The sequence below is a fragment of the Alligator mississippiensis genome, chromosome 3 (assembly GCF_030867095.1).
Source record: "Alligator mississippiensis isolate rAllMis1 chromosome 3, rAllMis1, whole genome shotgun sequence".
In the NCBI taxonomy this organism is placed as follows: domain Eukaryota; kingdom Metazoa; phylum Chordata; order Crocodylia; family Alligatoridae; genus Alligator; species Alligator mississippiensis.
In genome coordinates this window covers 146,658,341-146,667,844 of record NC_081826.1, presented here as the reverse complement: position 1 = coordinate 146,667,844, position 9,504 = coordinate 146,658,341, and the positions used below count along the sequence as shown (strand labels likewise).

The 9,504-nt window shown below is 52.7% G+C and overlaps 1 non-coding gene across 1 annotated transcript; it reads right to left on the bottom strand.

Moving 5' to 3' along the window:
- Positions 1-4,403: 4,403 nt before the first annotated feature.
- TRNAA-CGC (transfer RNA alanine (anticodon CGC)) lies at positions 4,404-4,475 on the bottom strand. The gene has a single exon. It is a non-coding gene; the product is annotated as a tRNA-Ala (tRNA).
- Positions 4,476-9,504: the final 5,029 nt, after the last annotated feature.

Sequence of the window (9,504 nt, the reverse complement as noted above, 5' to 3'; positions counted from 1 at the left end):
GGAAAATTGCAAAATACCTTGGTCTGATCCTGGTTGCACTGCCTTTCAGCATCCACAGTCAAGCACTGCTTGACACAGGATGCTGAACAAGAGGGATCTGTGATTTGACCCAGGAAACTAATTTTTATGTAGTAGGGGCAGCCAGAGCCTCAGCCCCAGTCGCCTAATGGATAAGATACTTGCATTTAAAGCCAGGGGTTGTGGCATCATGCCCCACCTGAGGTGCAGTGATCTAATCCTTAACCCAGACGCAGAAAAGAAAAGTATGTCCTCATTGGCCTTGTCAGAGTTGGGCAAACTGGTCTGTACTTATTTTTAAGAACTGAGTTCAAGGAACTTCAACTTTAAAAAAAAAGGACATCATAAATACAAGTATAAGAAGGCTGAGCATGCTAACAAGGGATGAATAACTGGGATGTCTTGGTAGATCTCTAGAGTGCCTGTGAGTCTGCAGGGATAAGCATGCAAGCAAGTTCAAATGCCTCACCAAAAAGAGGTGGGCATGATTAGGGAGTGTTTAGTGCATGTTGGCTCAAACTTGGTTTGGTCTTGTCCAGAGGACTGTGAACAGTTCTGGCTTCTGTCTTTTAAAACAGACAGGGAGAAGTTAGAGAGGGTCCAGAGGTGGGCAGCTACGATGGTCCAAGACCTCAACAGCAAATCATACAATAAGAGGCTGTAGAAGCAAGGGCATATCATGGCAGTCTTGCAGTACTAGCAGGGCTGCCATACAGAAGAAGGAAAGCACTGTTTTTCTCTTGCTGCAGAGAGGAGGATGCAGGCCAATGCTCTGAAGCTGTAGCAAAAGAGGATTAGGTTGAATATCAGGGAAAGTTTCTCCACAGGGGAAGAGCCTGCCTAGGGAAGTTGTGGACTCTGCATCAGTGGAGTTGTTCAAGAGGTTGTGCAGCAACTCCTCACAGAGGATCGAGGAAAAGCTATGCCTATGTTGTACCATGGGTATTTCCCAGGCTTCTGCTCATTGCCTCCTGCCCCACTCTCAACTACATGTCTCATGACATTTTTAAGCCTTCCTCAGAAGTATTACGTATTGACTGGAGCCAAGGCTGGGGATTTTGATGGATGTGCCTGTGGCAGGCAAGTAGGGGGAGCTCCTGTGCTGAGCCACCCACCTCATTGCACCCGATCACCTTCCAGGCTCCGAGTGCCTCCCTGGGAGCGCCTCAAGTCTGGCCGACCCCTTTCCTGGAGCACAGCCGCTACCCTGGGGGTAACGCCGCCACCACCCAGGGTCTGGACTGATCCTGGCTCTGTGCCCCCTGGGAAACACAGGCCTAGTAGCCCTTGAGGGTACTCAACCCACTTCAAGAACTTGGGGTGCTTCCCTTCATCTGCAGCAGAAATCTAGCTACTGTCCCATTAAGTCTCCCGTGCTAGGTATACAGGAGAACTTGATTGGTGACAAGGAGTAGGTTTGGAATAGGATACAGGTTAGAGTCATATCAAAGAAATCCCATAGAGCAAACGGGGTGGCTTTGTAGCCTTTGATCACGCATCTGAGTTACTGCAAGGTATATATCTAGTTAGATCTCAGGTAGCTTACTCACGAGTATCATCCAGAGGCAGGTGGGGATTCCCTCTGGAGGCAGGCAGTTCATTGATCGTGAGTTTCAAGAGAGAGAGCAAATTTCAGATGGTCCAGCTTTTCTCTCTGAGTTCTTTCATAATGACTACTGCCCCTTCTCCTGGTCTGTCCTTAACTTATGTAAACCTTATGACCTTATTTACACGGTCCAATGGAGGCCAGCACCTGTTGGCTGCCAGCCAACGAATTTGAAATGCATCACTGGTGGCCAGGTAGACTGGCATTGCTTGGAACAATAGGGAGGCTAAGCCCTGAATGTGATGCCAGCCATGTAGGCAGAGGGAGCAGGTTTCCCCACTCCCTCAGCAATGTATCCAGCTCAGGTTACAACTCAGGGTTAACTAAAGAGATGGGATGTCTTCCCTCTCCAGGGCCATGTTAACCAAATTGTCACATAGCAGAGTTTTTGGGGAGAGACAGAGGTGGCATTCTGCCACAGTGCCAATGCACCTGCTGAAAAAGCTGGTAGTTCATGCTCCAGAAAGAGGGCCTTCCTTTTTGCTCAGTGGTATGGCCTGGGTGGAGAGGTTGCCTTCCTCTGTAGAATCATAGCCTGAAAGAAACATAGCATTTCAGGTTTGAAAAGGACCTCAGTTCACATTTAGCCAATACCACCTAGCAGAGGGTACCCTCTGCCCCATGGTTGTGCGAAACACAGTCCTCAAAGGGCTTCACTCCTTGCCACCTGCAATGGCACCACCCACAGAATGGGGCTCCAGGGCATGAGCTGGGTGGACTGTGACAGGGGAGCACAGCCGACCCCAAGTAAGTCATGCATGAGGTCAGCGGGAGCCCGTACACTGACTGGGACTGGGAATAGGAAGTAGGGAAAGAGGACGCGTGAAGAGCTCCGCAAGGCCAGAGCAGCATGCCTGGAGTTGGAGAAGAGAGAAGGATGGATGGAGGGCACAAGCAGTGGCTGCAGAGCAGCAATGTGGGCAGAGAGGTGGGTGGGATCAAGGAAGCTGGAATCCCCAAAGTGGGAGCAGGGTAAGGGAACAGTCCCCACACCCACAAGCTAAGGAGCTGTGTCCCTTGACAGCCAATGAGCTATGGGGCTCTGGGGGAAAATACATGGTGGCAGGCATCAGAAACTGTACAGAAAGTCCCCAAGGCTCCCCAACACAGGACACAGAGCACCACACAGCATGGCGCACTGTTTTACTGTGGCTTGAGGGACAGCCCATGGCCGTCTTTCTGAAGAAGTCCCCAGAACTCAGGGACTCCTCCTGGTCTCTCAGATGGACACTGGCTGTTTGTCACCATCCCTTCAGCTGCATGGAGCTGCTCTGGGCAGTGGTCGCCTGTCCCTTGGAATGGTTTTCTGTAGCACTTGGTGGAGATGCCTGCAGAACGGGGAAACCCTTGAACCATGAAGCAGGATGTCCGGCTCATTCTGTCCCCTGGGGCCTGGCACTGAAAACACACTGGTAAAGGTATAATTGTAACCAAGGTTTCAGGGCAGTGATTGACAATTCCTTTTTCCCCTTCCTGAGGCCACCGTCCCTTGTGGGCTATCCAAGGCACCTGTCCAACGGGCCAGGCCATGCTACTGTCAACTGCGAGCTCTTGTAGAGTTGGAGGAACAGCATTACTCTTCTGCCATGCTGCATCTCCATCCTTTTCACTGGGTGCCTATTCTGGGTGGGCCTACCAACAGGCTCAGAGGAAACAGTTAGACACTCTTGGGAGGCTGCCATTACCAAGTTAGGCTCTTTCCTTTGAATTCAGAAACCCCCTGAGTGCAGATTCCCATGCCTACAAATGCCAACTGGAGTATTTCAAAGGATGTGAAGAAGGGATGAAGAAAAGATCCAAAATGTGCTAGCACTGCTGGATGCTTGGTGGGAAGTTAAGGACACTTCCCTTTTTCAAACCCAGGGAGTTTGAATCAGAAAAGACCTGGGCTCCCAAGGAAATGTCCTTGTCCTGGGCTGTCACCATGATTTGCCACCAAGCACCAGCCTTGTAGTTCCCTGCAGCTCCTGCTTCTTGATGCAACAACCATCTTCCCATGTGAAATCCCCATCTGGCAGAAGTGTAGTGTGAAGCTCCTGGCCTAGGATACCAAAAACGAGGATCGGTGAGCAGGGCTGTCCCGGTTGGGGGGGGGGGGGGCGCGGGGGAGAGCAGGGGGGAAATCAGGGCAACCCCCCTGGGCCCTGTGCTTTGCAGGGCCCTGCGGAGCTGGGCAGAGCAGCGGTAGCACAGAGCTGGGCAAAGCGGAGGCTCCACGTCCAGCCGCTCACTACCCACCCCCATCTCCTGCCACCACCACCAATGGCAGCAGCAGCTTCTTCAGGTCCCCAGTGGTGGTCTGGCTCTGCTCTATAGGGGGAGGAGAATCCCTACACCTCCCACAGCGCTTGTGCACCTGCTCTGATCCCTTCAATTGGAGAGGGGGTACCTTTTGGAGTACCGCCCGGGTTACACATGGTTTCAACTTACACGGTGTTTTTCAGGAACGTGTCCCCCGCGTAACTCGGGGTCTGACTGTACTGTAATTTATAAGTACTACTCTGCTGCAGAGTTAGTTAATTTAGTCCAGCCAAATAGGGGTGCATGTGTAGACAAGAGACATTTACTGCACAACTACCTAGGCAACTCCACAGTAAATGTCTCATGTAGATGCACTTACAGAGAAGAAAGCTTCAGTGCAGGTGGAAATGGGGGATTGTGATGTGTTGGGTCTCCTCCACCCCTATGGGTGGTATAAAGCCCCTCCAAAGGCCAGATCTGTCTGCAAGACAGTTTTTGTCCGCCCGGTATGGAGGGACCTCCTGTCTACCGGAAAAAATGGAGATGCTGGGGATTGAACCCAGGACCTCATACATGCGAAGCATGCGCTCTACCACTGAGCTACATCCCCACTCCACCTACATTGAGCTCTGCTTCTCACTCGCTCTCACTCTCCCCCACCTGTAGCCCAGTGGCCACGTGCTAGAATCCATGTTTGGAGAGCTGTAGTCCTCGCTCACCTTCCTATTGACCTGGGCCTTTGTCTGCATTGAATGTTGCCCAGGTGTAGGGCAAGGCCATGCTGAGTCCTGGTCAGGGTTGCAAACTGTACCTAAATTTACTGACTGTCAAAAGGGGAAAGAGGGCCACCTGCTGCTGAGAGCAAGGTGGCCCCAGATTCAGACAAACCACCCAATCTGGAAAAGAGGGGGTGCTATAACTGTGGGGAGTCAGGCCACATCAAGCCCAACTGCCCAAAGCTAAGCACCAAACCCAAGCCTGTCAGACATGCAACAGCTGTAAGCAGTGAGGGGGGAGACCCAAGCCACTCTGAGGAGTGTGCCTGTTGCTACAGGATTACAAACCCAGAGGAGGTGACGGCCTTCCACCAGACTAAGATAATGGTAAACGGGACAACCCTTGTTGGGGAACTGGACACGGGGTCCAGTGTGTCATTAATTGATGCTAACCTTGTGTCACCTGCAGATATAATCCCGGGAGGACCCTTCCCATTCAAGGGGTGGGGTCCCCGCCATTTGTAGTACCAGTAACACGTCCCCCCATCAAGTGGAGAGGCTGTGGGACGTGCATAGAACTGGGTGTGCTGGAAGGGGCTCCTGTCCCCATCCTGGTGGGACGTGATATTATGGAGCTAGAATACCTGCACAGGGAGGAGGGCCACCTCCTAGAGCTAGAGCCCTACCGTGTTAATGTGGTGACTCGTCAACAGAGCCGAAAGGCTAAGGCAGGAGGAGTGGAAACTTCCCAAGGCCTGGTCACCCAATTGGCTCCTGAGGCAGAGGGGGAGGAAGGAGAGACTCTGACTCCCTCTGACTGCAAGCAGCCCCCAGCCATCGGGGAAACCGGTGACCTCGAGGTCGACTTAAGTGACAGTCCCCAGGAGGAGTCTGGTCGGTCAGGGGCAGAGGAAACTGAGGCTCCCAGGGAGGAGTCTGAGGCAATCCCTGAGGGTGGGGGTGCACTCCTTGCAGGAGCACCTGAACTCCCTGTTGATTGCCTACCGGGGCAAGCAGAGTTCAAGCAGGAGGTTCTAGTGGACCTCAGCTTGGAGGAGCTCCGGCAGATGGCTCAGGAGTCAGAGACGGAGTTCACTCCAGAAAAGAGGGAACAGGTGGTCTGGGACAAGGGACTCCTTTATCGGTTGTGGATACCGAAGAACCAGGCCCAGACCTGGGAGCCCTGTTGGCAGCTCATAGTACCCCGAAAGTTCAGGCAACAGTTGCTTTCCTTGGCTCATGATTTACCTTGTGCCGGTCACATGGGCAGGGATCAGACTCGCCAGTGGCTGCAGCCGAACTTCTATTGGCCCAGGATTGCCCAGAACGTGACGGACTACTTTACAAGGATCTGCTGGAGAGAAGGTCAGTCAATATTTCTGACCATCATTCTCTGCTGCAAACCTGGAAACAGCCTGCACATGACTCCCCAGCTATTAACAGGGATTCATAAGAGGAACAACCAAGGAACTTGCACCCTCTAGCATGCATAAGGATGGGGGGAAGCCACAGGGGAAAGAGTGCAATCTCAAACTTGAGTGATTTTTTTTTTTTTTTTTTGGAGTTGGTTTAAATGAGGGCTCCATAACATAACTAGATAGATGAGACCACCTGCTTGGGCCTGACTGTGAGAATGGATGTTTTTTATTTTGCCTTCAGTAAAAGTTAGAGCCCTTTGGAGAAGTACCCAGGCATAAACTGATCCGGCATTGGCTTTAGAGGCAAACATTCCTCCGACCGAAGTTACAGACACAGATTAAAAGACAGGATGCTTCTTCAGCAAGAATCCCTTGTAAAGTAGGTGTAGGGACTCTCCCCCCCCCCCCCTATAGAGCAGAGCCAGACCACCACTGGGGACTTAACCATATACCTTTTAATGAGGGAACAATACTGGGAATATAACAGGCAGAATTAGGGGGTATAGTGGACACCACAATGCCTCAAGGGGCAGGATTCAACAAAGGTTAGACACTTACAATAATTGACACAAGACTGGGTTTACAAAACACAAAACACAAACAGCAGAGCAAACAATACTGGTTGGGGAAATATAAAAAGGCACAAAATACAAATGTCAAAGGACAAAGAAATATAGGGCCTAGGTGCTTGGAAGGGGAGAAAACTCAAAGTCCCCCTTCCCACTGCAAGAGGAAGGTCTCCTAGGTATCTCACTCACCCCCAGTCACCCAAGCTGGGACTTGAACTTCAGATCTCCCATGTGGTAAGCAGAAACACTGCCACACAGCCACCAGCGCCAGTATTGTACCAGCCTGCTAGGCGTCTTGTCCTTCCTGGAGCCCTGGCCCCAGGGCTGCCTGGCCTCTGATTGGAGGAGCTGGAAGCAGAGCTGGGAACCTCTCAGGTCACTGCTAGATCCTTGCTGGAGCAGGGAAGCCTCTCCTGCTGGCCACAGCCTTTCATAGGTGATCCTGGAGCCCAGCAGGAAGCCTCTTCTGCCAGCCACATGCCGTGCTGCTGAAAGTCCAACTGCTGCCTGCAGGTCCTGCTCCTTCAGGCTCTTCTGGGACAACTGCTTCTGCCCCGCTGGCCCAGCTCTTTGAAGCTCCTTCCTCGTGGTCCCTCGCTGGTCTCTTCCCTGAGTCAGCCGTGCTGCCCCTTTTATCCCCCTCCAGGTGACCCAAAGGACCTATCAGGGGACACGAGGGGCTAGTGTCTGGGGCCTGATTGGTGAGGAAAGGGAATCCCAAGTCCTCTAATCATCTTTTGCCCTTTCAAAACCCCTGGGCTAGGTCACTGCCAGCCAGCCTGTCACACTTGTGAGACGTGTCAGCCGACGGGCAAGAGTGGGGACAAACAGCCCCTACAGCCCCTCCCGATCACTGATCAACCTTTCTACAGAGTGGGTATAGACATTGTGGGCCCGTTGAGACATTGGACCTGCAGAGGGAAGAAATATATCTTGACTCTGGTGGACTTTGCGACACGGTACCCAGGGGCAGTTGCCTTAACCTCTACCGAGGCACCTGTAGTTGCAGATGCCCTGACTAAGATCTTTTCCCAGCTAGGTTTTCCCTCCGAGATCTTGACTGACCAGGGTGGGAACTTCCTGGCGGAGGTGATGAAGTGCCTGTGGGAGTGCTGTGGGGTGAAACACCTCAAGACCACAGCCTCCCATCCTCAAACAAATGGGCTGGTGGAAAAGTTCAATGGGACCTTGAAAGGGGTGCTAAAGGCCTATGTGGACTCTAATCCCAATGACTGGGATGAGAAACTGCCGCATTTGCTCTTTGCCTATTGGGAGGTGCCCCAGGAGCCCACTGGGTTCTCGCCCTTCGAGTTGATGTTTGGGAGGCGAGTTTGAGGTCCTTTTGATTTGGTGAGAGAGGAGTGGGAAGGGAAAATCTCTTCCACCAAGACCTCTGTGGTGGAGTATGTGCTTAACTTTTGTCAGAAACTGACTGACATGACGAAAGTGGCACGAGACTCCCTGGCCCAGGCGCAGGAGAAGCAGAGTGTCTGGTATGACAAAAAGGCTCGCTTACGTACCTTTGAGCGAGGCGACAAGGTCACGGTGTTCCTGCCACTAAAATCAGACAAGCTGCGAGCGGCCTGGGAAGGTCCCCGGCTCATCCTGGACAGGCTGGATGATGTGACTTATGTGGTGAGCAAGAGCGGGTCCCACAAGAAGCCTAAGGTAGTGCATGTGAACATGCTGAAACCCTACATTGACCGAGGGGAGATGGTGTTCTGGGTTTCCCCAGCTGACTGCTCACCCGAGGACCCAGAGGAGCCGGTCATGTATGGTGACTGGGACGGAGAGGCAGGGATAAAGGAGCCCTGCCTGCCGGATCATCTGCCGTCCCAGGACAAGGACAAGCTGCTCACCGTACTCAAGGACTACAAGACGGTGTTCTCCAACAAGCCAGGTAAAGCGGACCTGGCCGTGCACACGATAGACACAGGTAGTCACTGCCCTATCCAATCCTGACCCTACGCAGTCAATGCAAAGGTGATGGAGGAGATAAAGTGGGAACTTGCAGAGATGAGGGAGTTGGGGGTGATCCGGCCTTCAATGAGTCCCTGGGCTAGCCCGGTGGTACTCGTCCGGAAGCAGGATGGCACCATTTGGCTCTGTGTGGACTACACGAAGCTGAATGCCATTACCACCCCTGATGCTTACCCTATGCCCAGGATGGACTCTTTGCTTGATCACCTGGGCCCAGCCAACATCATCTCGACCCTCGACCTGTCCAAGGGGTTCTGGCAGATGGCACTGGACCTGGATGCCGTGGCCAAATCTGCCTTTACCACCCCTGTGGGACTTTATGAGTTTACCGTCTTGCCTTTTGGGATGCGCGACTCCCCTGCATCTTTCCAAAGACTGATTAACAATTTGCTGCACGGTTGTGAACAGTTCACCATGGCATACATCGATGACATCGCCGTCTATAGTCAGGACTTTAAATCGCACCCGACTCATCTGGCCACTGTGTTAGGTAAGATACAGCAAGCTGGTCTTACCATGAAGGCCAAGAAGTGCCAGCTGGCACTACCTGAGGTGGTTTATCTGGGACATCACGTGGGCAGAGGCCACATAGCTCCCTTGCGGGACAAGATTGAGGATATTAGAGACTGGCCACCCCCACAGACAAAGAAGCAAGTCAGAGCCTTCCTTGGCCTGGCAGGCTACTACTGGAGATTTGTCCCTGGATTTGGAGCAACAGCAGCTCCGCTGCATGAGCTGACCAAGAAGGGCAGTCCTGACCCCATGACCTGGAAACAGGAGTGCCAAGAGGCATTTGATACCCTACAAGCTGCCCTGACCAAGCAACCGATCCTGAAGGCACCAGTCCACGAGAAACCATTCTCCGTGGCCACGGATGCTTCTGACACAGGCCTGGGAGCAATACTTTTACAGGAACACGAGGGAAACCAACACCCCGTGGTTTACTTGAGCAGGAA